General features: G+C 40.2%; 1 protein-coding gene across 1 annotated transcript in view; it reads right to left on the reverse strand.

The window, feature by feature from the left end:
- The window catches only part of LOC124153572 (solute carrier organic anion transporter family member 74D), a 74,458-nt gene extending 63,590 nt beyond the window's left edge, over positions 1-10,868 (reverse strand). The window contains exon 1 of the mRNA XM_046526834.1: positions 9,752-10,868. The gene's annotated coding sequence lies outside the window, so the exon portion shown is untranslated. The remainder of the gene's footprint in view (positions 1-9,751) is intronic.
- Between the last annotated feature and the right edge of the window lie 3,265 nt (positions 10,869-14,133).

Genomic DNA, 14,133 nt, shown 5'->3' on the forward strand with positions numbered 1-14,133 from the left:
AATAGTTGTCATTTCTGATGTGAAATGTGATGAATGAACACCGATCACCTGATATCCAAGATACCAGGTGATCTGTCAACTAAAGGTCAACGTTGTTAAAGATAGATGTGTACAGCTGCAATTTTTCATGCGTGATCCAAGCAGTGATCGACGTCAAACGCTATATGCCATTGCAAATAAGGGGTATTAAACTTAATTAAATAGCTATGGTGACGGAGTATCTTAATGTTATCTTTATTTTTATTTCACCCCCATGAAATGAACCTTAAATGAAGAATTTTATGACCAGAAATACTGAAAACAAAAACTGATAATCTTGACAATGAAGTTAACATTGATCAGATGATGCATGAACAACTAAACAAGGTTCTCTAAAGTTATCCACGTTGACAGCCTTCTATACGTGCGACTCACTCAAACTGTTTCGCTTCCATCGGGTTGCTTCGACGCCAGATGGCACATATACCCTCGGCAGTGGATGATCCCGAACTTTTTATCATCTCCTTCCCCCTTCCCACCTACCACTTCCTTACAATCGTCCTCCCTCCCACCCCCCCAATCCTCGCTCACCCAATAAGCCGCGGTGCACTCAGACAGCGTGTCGTTATTTCAACACCACTGCTGTCTCGCATCTGCAAATAAGCAGACTATTTACGCTCCCAGGTTCCAGATCGAAGCGGACTGGAAAATGGCCCGAGGCACTCCACAGCGTTCGGATGCTCGAAAACACAGCGCAGGGAGCCATGTGACAATCTCTTCGGGGGTCAACATTAGCAAGGGACGCATCAACAGAGGTTGCAGGAAATTTCTTGAGTTAATTTTCGACTCTGAGATCTTGGTCTCTCGTGAATCTGTAATTTTTTTATCATTTTAAGTTGAAGCTTTAAAAGGATACCTTGCCAAGCCTGCGGCAATAAATAGAGACGAAACCGGTCTCTCCGGTGAAATTTCATTAAAAGAGCGTGAAAAATTCGTCATGAAAGAATTGAAGTCAGCAGTAGCGGAACATGTTATCTCTAGACTTGGGATTGTACTCCGAAAAATTGATCGTGATTGTGAAAACTTCAAAACCCTGGCTGATCCATTAGGATATTAAAAAATCCGAATAAAACTTCATAAGGAACTGCGGCCTCAGTATCAGCCGACAATGGAATCTTGTTCGGAAGTGTAATAAAATGACAACGCCTTCCAACCCTTCCCTTACAGCCCACATCCTTCCGTGAAACAAGGTAAATGCTCTCCACTCGAAATATTCCTTGTTCCCTCAAAGAAGTGACCGGCAAAGACCACGAAACGTCGAGTAATATACCGAGTAATGCAAGGGGCACTCTCGTACAGCAATTACTTCAGTATAAAAAACATCGTCGGCTCCCTTATTGTGGTTTTTGATCGTCTGGAGTTAGTTCTCAAGCATTTCTTAGGAGCATATTTCTGTTTGAAACTTGTTTTTAAGTTTCCTCTTTCGCTCTCATAGATTATGATGAACTAGTAAGCCACCCGGCGTTGCTCGTGAAGGATAGTACTCAAAGAATTTGGAAACTTGGAATTCATGGTCAAATAGCAGGATTTTATATGTTTTCTTTTTGAGTGTGTCAAGAGGTGTGCCTACCCGGCCGGATGTCTAACCGCAGAAGTTGAATGACGTGACGTAACAAACAGTAATGAGAAAATGACCCAAAGGATGCGTCGTATGCAAATGAAAGTAGTACTACGGGGTTTGGAAGCATGAAATGTACTTTTAAACCAACTTTTCTCGTAATCCATGTAACCGCATGGAAACACATAGCGGACAGACAAACAGACATCCTCTTTTATTTTTATAGAAGAATTGTTTCTTCGACTGGGAGCATTGTAACTGTCATACAGAAATTGAGGTTTCTAAAACATTTCTCCATAAGTCCGCATGTAAAACAGTCCGCACGGGGGAAGCTGTGTAAAGAAGGAAATTTCACTACAAAATAAATCGAATTGGAGGGCATCAAAAGTGCCGCAGCTCTTTCAATTGGATGAACAAGGAAAAACACGAGACGGCCGCACCTCGGGATAAAATCGCTTTCGCGTCGACCTCTGCCAAGGTCTTCGGTTTTATTGCGCTGGCGCCTCATTAAAGCACGCAGCTCATTATTCCTAGAGCCAGCGGTCGGTAAACCGAGGCTAGCGACTCTCACGTGGCTCTATAACCCTTTGAAGAGTGACCCCTGCACAAAGCAGCACTCTAGGACTCTCACACGCGCTTTTACTGTTCGATTGAAGAGTACAACTCATTCTACGGCTTCCCTCAGTGCAGCTACATTACTATGTTCGGCTATAACCTCACTTTCAAATGTCCCACTGATTTTTTTACTAACGCAGAATTCAATTCTTTACAAGTCCTTTACCTTGATAACGACTTGTAAAGCGTTAGTAAGTGAAATAAAATTTCTGCGAAACATTAAAAAGTGAAGTTATTTCCAAATATCGACCCATAATCTTCGGAAATTTTGAAAAATTAAAACTTCTTGTTCCACGCGGAGAAGGTGGATTTCGTCCTCAGCGAGACTAATTTTGAACAATTGGAGCTAGACTATGATGTCAATGTATGGGTGATAGTGACGATAGTACGAGAAAATGTCTTTGTTTTTACAATTATTCAGTTCCATCAATTCAATTGGAGCGTTGATGATAAAAAAGTAACGGACGTAACGATAACATAATAGAGGTAGCTTTTTATTAGGGCAACCGGAAGTAATATGCAAGCGTAAGCTACAAATTACAATGTAGCGGGATTGGTTTTTATTTTTACTCAATATATTATAATGTCTGCATATTTAAAAATTTATTTATGTAGAAGTTCGAAGCAATGTCAGTCCATGGAAGAAAACTGCACGCTAACACATTTTGGATGGACTCATCGTCATAAAGTCATCAATCCGAAGCTTAATTTGACGCAGTTCTCCTCTCTGCGCTCCTATCTGCAAACCTTCCTATATTTTCGTTTTTTTTCTCTTTTAATTTCTTAACAACCTGTCCAATGTAACTCATTCGGGGCGGTCCTTTCTTCCCACCCACTAGTTCCTCGACGATAGCCTTCATCAGGTCATCATGGCTCATGTTGTGGCCGATAGCTGTATCGTCTTTTTTCATGGTTTTTACGAGAAATAGCGGAAATAAAACGATTAAATAAATGTGTGTCTGAATGCTCTAGCGCACGGACTCAATCATCAGGACAACGTTTCGTTAGCTCTTCCTCAGTCTTCTTATTTACTGACATAGAATTCGACTCTTTCGATTGAATTCTTTCAACTCAAAGGTCTTACAAGTCCTTTACCTTGATAATTATAGAATAGTTATTTTTTCAGTGGATTTATTAGATTAATTTAGATGAGATGCAAATTGGATTTAAGGGAATAAGAAATGAGCATGTGAATACCGATTTAAAATTGGGTTTGAAATTGACCACTTCCACCTCAATAAATTAATGCTTGGAGCTCTAATGCTGCTCGTCAGTAAAGAAGTTCAATGTAGATGGTGATATAGGTGTCCCTTCGGTTGTAATCAGTGAGAAAATGAGGGACTCTAGCGGCCTGAATATGATCATAAACATGAATTTCCAAAAGGCTTTGGCTTCGGGTCAGCATCGTTGTGGAAAACTGTTGCTGGAGTAACAGTACACTACGTCATCCTCTCTGTCCATATTTGCCCTCAAACAATCGAGATTATTTCACCCGCTGATGAGGAGGTCGCGTGTACAGGAAGAGGTCAGGGATAAGAACCGTTTGTCGATTAACTTTCACTTTCATCATTAGCGAGTATCATCTGATGACATGGAACTGGATGCCGGAGGGAGAACAGCATAGCAAGGAGAGACTCCAGATTCACCAATGTCAGATCCACCAGTCAGAATAACCTGTACTATAAAAACAGGCATAGTTGCTATTACTAGAAAGGCATGCAAAATTACGAAAGAGTGCTGCAATTTGAACTGAATGTGAAGAGTTCTCCACGATATAGCCTACATGCCTTTACTATTGAGTACAATAATTTTATCTACGTCATTATTTTACATTTAGCTGGCATTAAACCAGATATTGTTGCAGGTAATTATGACCGAGGAGATCTATTAATAGTTAATAACTCTTAAACTCATTTTGAGTCGTTTAATATGTTTATACTGTGTTAATGACTCTAGGATCCTCGGTAACATAAATATAAATAGATAAAAAGGTGAGCTCTACGGCCTCAAAGTCAACTGGAAAATGAAAAACTCCAATGGCCGTAACAGGGTACCTCGTCTCGTAAATAGAAATGTTTGCGTCAAGAGCTCCAAACCTGGGCGCACAGCGCCGCTCTACATCCGCTTCCAAAGCCGCGCACGTCAAGTCACATCTAGCGTACGTTTATCTGAATTGAGGGGATATTGGTGGGGAAAAGTTGGGAGGATGTCCCCTAGACAATTTGCCTCCTATCCACGCTTATTCCATCGCGCAACTCTACCCTCGTGTGGCTGCCATTCGGAGCTATGGTCACAGTCTATAGCAGGTCGCCGGTTGATGCGATCCAAATTACATGCTCGGCACGAACACCTCGTCAGAAAGAGCTACGCTCGAAAACTTGTGGCGGTATTGGCGCCACATTCTTACAATGGGAGACCACGTACCTTGCTCCGCCTTTTACAATGTCGTATTTTTTACTGAATTATTTGAATTAGTCTTAGTTTGGCTGTAATTAATTAATTTTCATGCGATACTGATAACATTCATTATCTAATTCCCAATTGCATTCGATGTAGTGGTCAGCATCGGTGATATCCATCACGGGGGTCTAGAGTTCGCGGTTCGAAAGTGACTTTATATTTTATCGTCTTCATTTTCACCATTCGGCGACAAGTTAACATTTAATTTAAATTGCAATACTAATTTTTTATTGTAAGTAACAGTTAGCTTATGCACCAAATAATTTTCGATTGTCTTAAAGGAAATGAATGATTATATAGCTTTGATAACTGCAATAACTCATCGGTCTCGCCTAGAGTGCACTGCGTTAGTTTTCGAGTTACTTGTAGTATTATTCACCATACTTATATTAAGTCTCTAGATAAGCGACCACTTCCACAGGTGGGTGGTTATTATATTTTTCTCTCCATTGACTTAACAATAATTTTTTATCTGGCTCTAAAGCGCAGCTTTTGTAGCAATAATCCGACATAAAATGAACGTTTTTCCCAGCCTGTTGCTTGCTAATATTCAATTTGATGGCATCAATATCCTATGGCTTAAAATTGCTATAAATAGCAATTATTTTCATGGAGAAGTATGGTGTAAGGGAATAAATCCAGATTACTTTATTAATCGCTAGGTACACCTATTTTTAAATGGTTCGGGTGATTATCAAAAACCTTGGATTCCTCAACCTATAATTTTCTATTTCCACAATTTTCCCCTATTATCAGAAACCTCATGACGAATGCTTAAAACCTCTCGCTTGATAAAGCTATCTCGTGACACGATTTTTTCCAGAGACGTTTTTCATTCCTTTTTTCAAACCCCTTCCCCAGGTCTATCTAATTTTTATCAGATATCATTCTCCTTGTTATGACAAGGAAGTACATCTTACTTTTTTGTTCCTCGTATCCAATTGAGACAAACTCATGACTCTTGCTCTTCCTATATGTTCAGATCCTGTAACTCCAAAGTCCTTCCTCCCGTAAGATAAACAGCTATTTATTTATTTACAAGCACTCCCTCTGTGTGTTAGCAAAAAATTAAAGTCTCTCGTGGCAATATGTGTAATTGACATTGGAAAGTTCCCTTTATTTTTTGCAGAAGCTTATGTTTGATTTTTTTAAATTTGTATCAAGCCTTAAAAATTTCCATTATTTAATTTTTTCTTTCTTCTAAAAATTATTTTTGAGATACTTTAGTGATAAAAATAGCCTTTATTGGACTCATTAAGAGATTAACTCTCAATGTTTTCTCTGGACAAATTTTCCATGCCGTAGATGACTGAAAATGACCAATGTATGCACTTAAGAAACAGAAAAAAATTCGGAGACACGAAGTCACATCCGGGGACATTGAAAAACGTTCACCGTGAGGGAATAAGTAACAAAAAGGAGAACGGTTTCAAGGAAAGCCTGATATTAACTTTAGTCCGGAGTAAAGAGAAAAAAGAGAAATATCAGTAAAGAATGAAAGAGATTTGGAAATGAAAGGATGAGGAGGTAAAAAATCATTGGAAATTGCGTAAACCACATTGTTCATGAAAATAACTGAGATTTGTCTTCATGTAATACATCCTGCATTTATTCTGTCTCGTTTCCAAAAAAATAAAATCCCTCCATTTTACAGCAACGCTAGAATTAGATATAGAACTATTGAATATACTATGGCAATTGGTCCGTGGTCATTCAAACTGAGCTCAATATCAGGAATTTGAATTTTGAATGGAACCTTATAGAATTTCCTGTACAAATTTCGAAACAAAACAAATATCACAAATTTTAGAAATAAATCAAAGAAAATTATAATTGCATATTCTACACCATAATTGGTGTTTTCAACTGCGGCCATTTCACTAAAATCATAAAGCTTAAAGCACTGTAACATGAGACGTGTACTTTCTTAACTTATAGAATAAAGTGTTAGACGTGGTTAGAGCAAAATGTTTAGCTAAATACATCCATTGTTTCAAGGATGCAATGCCAAATATCAACCGAAGAGAGTGTTTCATTGATAATATAATGCGATTGTGAAGACTTTTCTCAGTTCAAACGCGCTGCTTAGCATGCATTGGCCAATGTGTTTTCCACAGTAATGAATGAACCGTGAATGGCTTGCGTCCAAGTGACCGCTCCGAACGCCGGCGGCAAGATGACCTAGACCCTAATTAGATCCGCAAACTACGAGCCGCCAGATAAGGACGAAGGTTATTTTTAGAGATAACATATCGAGCACAGTTTTTATTCTCAACTTCGCCTCCATAGCTCATCTTTCCAAAACTAGCTACACTAAACCGGCAAAAATACCGCTACGTAAAAATTTAATTCACGTAAGCTAGAATTAAAGAAAATAGTTTCCCTTATCATATACAGTCATTATTACATGTTCCTGTTCAATCGAGTAAAAAAGTGGAATAATGGTATATTTCACATGATTAAAAAACGTTGTACAGTTTCAGGAAAAGTTTATTGCTGTCCACAGGTTTCGACCTCTACAACGTCATGTTCCAGACCAAATACTGCCGTATCTGGTTTGTTCTTTTTGTTCATTAAAACGACATTTTGGGCGTCGAAACCGGTAGACAACATCATAATTTTCATGGAATTCCTCTTTGATGCCAAAGAAACTATTTGCTATCGGCTCAGCAAAATTAATTAACTTGGCAGGGCAGAGGTAGCTACGCAGCCATCTCGAACATTATATATACTTACGTCATCAGGGACCTAAAATTGGCATTTTTTTCACCCGACTTTTCACACGACTGTTGTATTCATCAAACTATTTGATGCTTTAAAACTTGTGAGCATGGCAACACGAACGGAGAGAATTACGTTAAACTCGTTGGAAAGATTGCGTCGCCTTGAAGTTTTTTTGTGATAGTTCTCAACGGCCATATTTAGGCAGTAGCGGATGCACGATGATGAGGAACCACCATGCCCATCCTTCCCAGACTCTTTCTGCTCCTTAGACCTCATAATTCTGTCGAGTATTCACTACTCTCATTCTGCCACCGTTCCGTTTCCAAAATTTTCAGTTTACCTCCCCCCCACAAAAATATCCATGACCCATGATAGTCTGGATTCAAATATTTTTAGAAAGTCAGGGAGGCGCTGACTTGCCAGTTTTGAATCCGATTGTTGAAAGAGCCGTTTGAAAGACGAATGAGCAAATCAGCGCTCCCCATGACTAGCATTAAATGTGAGGGACCGAAGCACTGCTGATCATTAGGACCCGAGGACGATAGCTGGAATACTCCCGAAACATCCGCAGAAATGAGCCAATGCGGAATTAACCCGGAAAATATTTATCCATTTAATCACCGCAAAAGCCCCGTACTACTGCAGTACATGAACTGTATTCACAATTGCGAGATAAAACGTTAGTATAACTTACTTATAATCAAATAATTTGTTTCCTACGCCACTAGAATGAGGCACAACGCGTCGCGGGGAAGGCGCGATGCGAATGCAAAATTATTCAGACTGAGGGAGAATAAAGTTTTTTCCTAGCTAAAAAGCACGTCTCCATTATTAGCACTTCACTCTTCTGAATCCCTAAAATTAAATTTATAACTGGAAATCGATCTTACTCTTAGGCCTCAACAGCAATTATTTCCCCTCTTTCATCAATAGATTCAGTGTTACTGCAAATCCCTTCAAAACATCTCCAATCATATTTAATGTAAATACTAAATCTAACATCTACAAACTAAATCTGACCTCGACATTAAGCAATGGGGAGTGTAAAAGTCTGAAAATGTAGCCTGAATTATCTTATTTCATTCTAAAGCCTTAGTGCATTCATAGTACAACTTAACACAGTATGGAAAAGGAATCAAACCAAGAGTAATGAATGAAGCTTATCAGGATTAATGCATATTGATTACATGAATTTGCGGAGCAAGGGGAGTTAATTGAAGTATGGAGCGCAATTGAAGTCCACTGACCTCTGAAAGGAAAAGGGTAAATATGAAAAGAACGCGATATGTTAATTGCGGAAGAGATCTAAGAGGCGAAACTATTCTATAAATACAACCGGAATGAAGATGAGATATACTTAACGATTACAGTTTGACATATGATTGCAAGAGACGACGTTAGAAATAAAAGTTAACTCGAGGGACGAGGAGGATGACCCCGACGCAACACACGAGGGAGAAAATAAATAGTATCAACACAAGTAAATAAAGAGCATATCGTTGAAAGTAAATTTAACATCCATGTGCTCCCTGTTTTTCTCTCGACGGCATAAAATAAAAATAGTCTTTTGAATGCTATATTGTAGTATTTATTTTCTCCTGCGTACCTTCGCACAATTCACTACTTCCTCTAAACACCAAAACCACAAAAAGAGGTGGCTCCTTGTCTTTTTATATCGTAATAGTTGTTTACACCCTGCAATATTTGCTGTATGCATGGACATTTAAATATTCCAGGAAAAACCCTGAGGAAGCTGGTTATTATCTACGAATTGTTTGCGGTTATTCAACTGGTCATAGAAGAAGGAGCAGAATACGGTTTAGGGCAAAGAATTTTGCAATCCACCCGTGGAAAGGAAAAACATGACCCTGTTTTTCATGGTCGCTTTACTTTCCAGGAGCTGTGTTTGCTCAATTTTCAGGTAATCAACCTATAAATGACGCTTCGCGAAGGAAATTTCGGTTGAGAAAACAAATGCAGTGCTTAATACAGGTATAAGCATAACAGAATTAATGCAAAGAATCGCAAGGAGATTCACGAGCGTTGTTGAAAATATTTCATCGTAATCATATGAAAACAATCCTAAAGGCCGTATCACTATTGACATAACCCGTTACGGTTACGCTTGTCGGTTTGATTGAGGACCAATGAGCGTCAACCGTGGAGAACGGAAAGGAAGGATTGCGTCTATCATTTAACCAGTCCGTTTGCAACTGTAGCCAATCATATCTTAAGACAAGTCTGGATCAGCTCTCCTTTCTATGCTTCTATCCGCTAATTAAGCCTATCTCTTTTCATTTACATCCTCAATCACTTGATCTGTGCAGAGCTTGCGAAAATTAAAAAGTATATTACCTTAGAATATCCCTATGCCTTCCAGGACTCCGCTGATCATCCGGTCGTTGTACGAGTGTGGCATCTCTCCGCAGAAGAAGCGCCCGGCCATCCAATTCGACCGAGAGTGTGCTCCGTGACAATAGGGCTGATAGGAATCGATCAACAACGGAGGAAGGGAAGGGGGAGACGGAGGCAGCTAATCCGGTCACGACGCTGGGACGAACTGTGATAAGCGACGCGAGATCGCGAGTGTCCTATATCTTCTCCGACGATTCCACTCTCCTAAATTCGGCAGCTGGGTCTAGAAGTGGGCAGGGAGAGGACCTCGTCAGGGCAACAAGGAAAAAAAGGAGAATGGGGATTGGCTTTTTGCGAAGTAGTGTGATAGCTCTGAAATCTCCCCGTGTGAGGTGACAGACTCCGTGCTTGACTTGCGGACGTGCTGCGGACCACCTCAGGCAATATTGTTTACCATACAACCTGGCGGTCTCACCTGGCGCCTCTGGGAGGAACTTCGCGTTTCTGATGTCAGTCAGTGCCAGCACACGAGCAAAATGCTGGTGGCTCGGAATATGCTAAGCACTGCCGTGTAGCATCCAACCTGGTGGTAGGTATTTAGTTCGTTTCCCTATGAAGAAGTCAGTCTAAATCTTTGCACCAGCACCTTATTTTGCACCAGTCACTGTTTCATGTGAAATCTGCTGTTGGAATCGGAATACCTAACCGATTAGCTTCCGATTTGGTGGTCCTTAGCTTGGTGGTCATAGACGAAGTCTTTTTAACCGCGTGCCCAGTGCCTGTCAATGCAACACACATGAACTACTAGAGGTTTGAACAAGCTTACTATCGTTGAGCATCCGATATGATGGTCCAAAGTTCGTTCCCCTAGATGTAATTCCTTGTCTGAGTGTTCACGTACCAGTCACTGTTACACTGGTGATCCCTTGTCCTCTGAGAGAATCTATTTCGCCTCTCTGGCAGAAGAGTCGGGCGCTGCCACCGGTGTCCCTAACGGTTATCTACCACTGGGAAGAACTCGGCACCCTCTTGGTGCGGCCAGCTCTGCTCCTCACGAATGGATGCTGTTCTCCCCACGGAGCGGTCGCTTCGCCCCACGCCTGAATGAGTCTCACTTAACTCTCCACTCCACCGAGCTCGTGGGTAATCCCCCCGCGCCCCCACTCCACTACCACAATCAGCTCCTCGTGACCCCCTCCCCCCCGCTTTGCGTGTCCTCAGCTTCCCGCCCCAAGGGTGCCCCGTAACACCAACTCCCACCACCATCTGTTGGGTGACCTTTCGCCTCCCCCCCCCCCACCCTCTCTCCTCCGCCCTTATCTTCCGTTCTGTGTGGACACCTCCAACCCACAAGTCCCTCCTTTTTATATGTATTTCCTTCCCCTCTGAAGCCCGCGAGGGATGATGATCTGCTTGGTGACTCTCTCCTCTGGGGCGAAACACTGCAGATTCCATCACGCGCGCTCGCAGCGTGCTTTACATCGACAATGCGAAAATTGGTTTGCACATCGCCTTCCCGCTTCTCTCTCTCTCTCTCCTTTCTAAGCTATCCCAGCTATGAAGTATCGAGGGGTTCGTTGCTTTGACATCGACTCGCCCACACAAATTTCAGGAGCAGTCGCTGATGAACTCGATTGAAAGACTGATGGAGATAGTTGAGAAGGCTTGATATCTGTTATGAGGAGTAATTAAGTCGAGCTACTAACTACCCTTTGGATTTTCCTGTATTGGAACATCATCCATTTATTGCGAAGAACGAAAAATTTTACTTACCCCAGAAATTCTCAGAAAGAGTTTAAATTTATCACTATTTGCACCATGAGATTTTTGGAACATATATTGCCTAAATTGGTTTAAAAAAAGTTGGCACTTTTAGAATGCTCAAGTTTTAGATAAAACGCGCTTCAATGCCTTGCAACCTTTTCATAGGATAATTTGGAAGCTACATATTATTGAAATTATAATCGACTTTTTGTTTGGTGTTGTAATCGAAGTTCCCAACAAGCCTGATGGTACAAATTATCAAAGCGAGTTCTCATAAAATTTTAACTGTGAAAGAGTATATGATTTTCTTCAATTTGAATGAGAACTTCCGCATATCAAAGTCGCAATTACTGAGTCATTCATTGCATCTCGATATTTCACTGTTTTCTTCTATATTTTGTAAAGGGCATTTGTTGATGTTCAAAATACAGCATATTTTTTGTCATTGTGGCGTTATCTACACGATACCGTCGTCTTGAGGATAATTCTTAATGTCCGACATCCGACGACGTATACTCCCCGGAAAGTTATCAAATTTAACTGGAGGAGGGAGTAACTTGGTAGCTGGACTGGATAGAGTACAAAATCCCAGTTCAAACCAAGATCAAAGCGAATGATTTTTGTAATCTGCGATCTTTTGTTTATATATACTTTGTCTTTCACGTTGCAACATTAGTTCAGGCCCATACTGTACCAATTTTTTTGTCCCATTAAGTTTTCGCAAAAAAATTTCGTTCCATTCCAATCGTTTCTTTCTCTCAAGTACTTTTCCTCCGTTTTTTCACACTTTTCTTTATTACTTCATCTTTTCCACCTGAAAAACACTTGAAACCCCTATTTTCAGCGGAGAGAGAATTTTTGTATAACATTTCCTTTTAATTCCATCGTTGTTTTCATTCATGCCTACGTTTCATCTTTCCTCGCAACTTCATGAAAGATACACATTTCCCATTCCCCTCATTCATTAAAAATAATTTTCCCGACAAAATAAGTTTAACCAAATCTGCTAAACTCCTTTTTAAGTCCCGAAAACTTTTTTTTTTAACAATGGACCTTCATTTGGGCATGAGGCCCCCCAAGTTTTAACTAATGCACTTCGATCACATCACCATTCATTCCTCTTCACGCCAATCTCGTCTTCTCCATTTTCTTTTACACCGGAATCTCAAACAGCCGAGGCTTATTCTTATCTTCCTTTGTCATAGTCCATTTATATGCGTCTCATCAATTGACATTTCATACCAAATCCATCATTTCTTCACATTTTTTTAGTGCGGGCGTTCGTGATCTGTCTCACCTGCCTCAGAACGTTCTCGTTCCTTTTTATGAATGGTTTAATTAATTTTTTCTTCAAATTTTATTCCCGACTTGCGCATTATGAATGGAAGCTAGAAAATCCAAAACAGCTCAAGCCCACTTTGCAGTAATTTTGAATTGACTTTTTCCATGTGGATCTTTGCGACTACTCCAAGAGTTATCTCAATTTTTTCCATAAATGGGCATTACTTAGAGTGATATACCTACTCTAGGGGAAAATATCAAGTGACGGCTTTGCTAGGCCACCACAAATTTCAAACCGGCACTAATTAAAGTATACATAAAAATTTTTCTGAGTGAACATAGGCTGTTTTGAAATTCACGGCTTCAATTGTGTTCGCCTGCGTCTGCTAACGACCTGATCGTATATAAAAATATATTTCCTTCCAACTCACATAAGGGCTTTCCTAGACTTTTCTCCGTTGATTTAATCTTCATATCCTTTGATATCTCCACATTTTTATCGCTTCCAGCCATTGTAACGTCGCCGCATTTGTCAAAGGTCCAAATCTTATATAATGTCACGTCCCTAATACGTGCTTTGAAGAATGCTTCCACACTAAGGCATTAATGGTCAGTAAAGCCGGGTAGACTCATTTCTGCGCTTATCGGCTCTTTATTTCTGTTTTTATCTCCCATCCCTGGTGATCTGGTGATTATTGTAATGAAAGAGCAAACTTTTCCCATGCGCCAGCGTATTTATTCTTGTCCATTCCATTTCACAGGTTTATTCGTTTTAACAAAATTAAACAAAATCAATTTGATATTCGCTTTTATATCGAATCTTTCGTGTAGCCAATTTTTATACTGCTATTTTTCTAACTTTCTATTAAACTGCTCCATTAAATTTTTTCTGTGTCACGTTATCTTTTTAAGATTTTTTTATATTATTTCTTCTCATATTTTTATCGCGCATCTACATTTTTAGGTAGCAAAGGCCAATTGCACATCACAGAGTACGTATCGCTATTAATTTTATGAATTTAATTAGTCGCTCATTTAACAACCGCTGCTTTTTCACTTCCCATCCGTCTTAAAATATTTAACTTCATATTTGCATGCACATTGTTTAGTATTCACATCGCCTTTCTTTCACGCTACGAATGCTACGTCATCGACGAAGCGTTGCTGGCTGGCGTAGGAATGCATATGTGCGCACCATTCAGTTTAGTGTATCTTGGGTGCGCAATCTTCCCATCAGAGTGCTGAGAAACGGGGCCACAATAAAAAGACCCCGCTTGGAGAAATAGCACGAGCGTGTTAGGGGAGACAATGACCTTAGTCCCAATTCCCTCAAACGA

The sequence above is a fragment of the Ischnura elegans genome, chromosome 2 (assembly GCF_921293095.1).
Source record: "Ischnura elegans chromosome 2, ioIscEleg1.1, whole genome shotgun sequence".
Taxonomy (NCBI): Eukaryota; Metazoa; Arthropoda; class Insecta; order Odonata; family Coenagrionidae; genus Ischnura; species Ischnura elegans.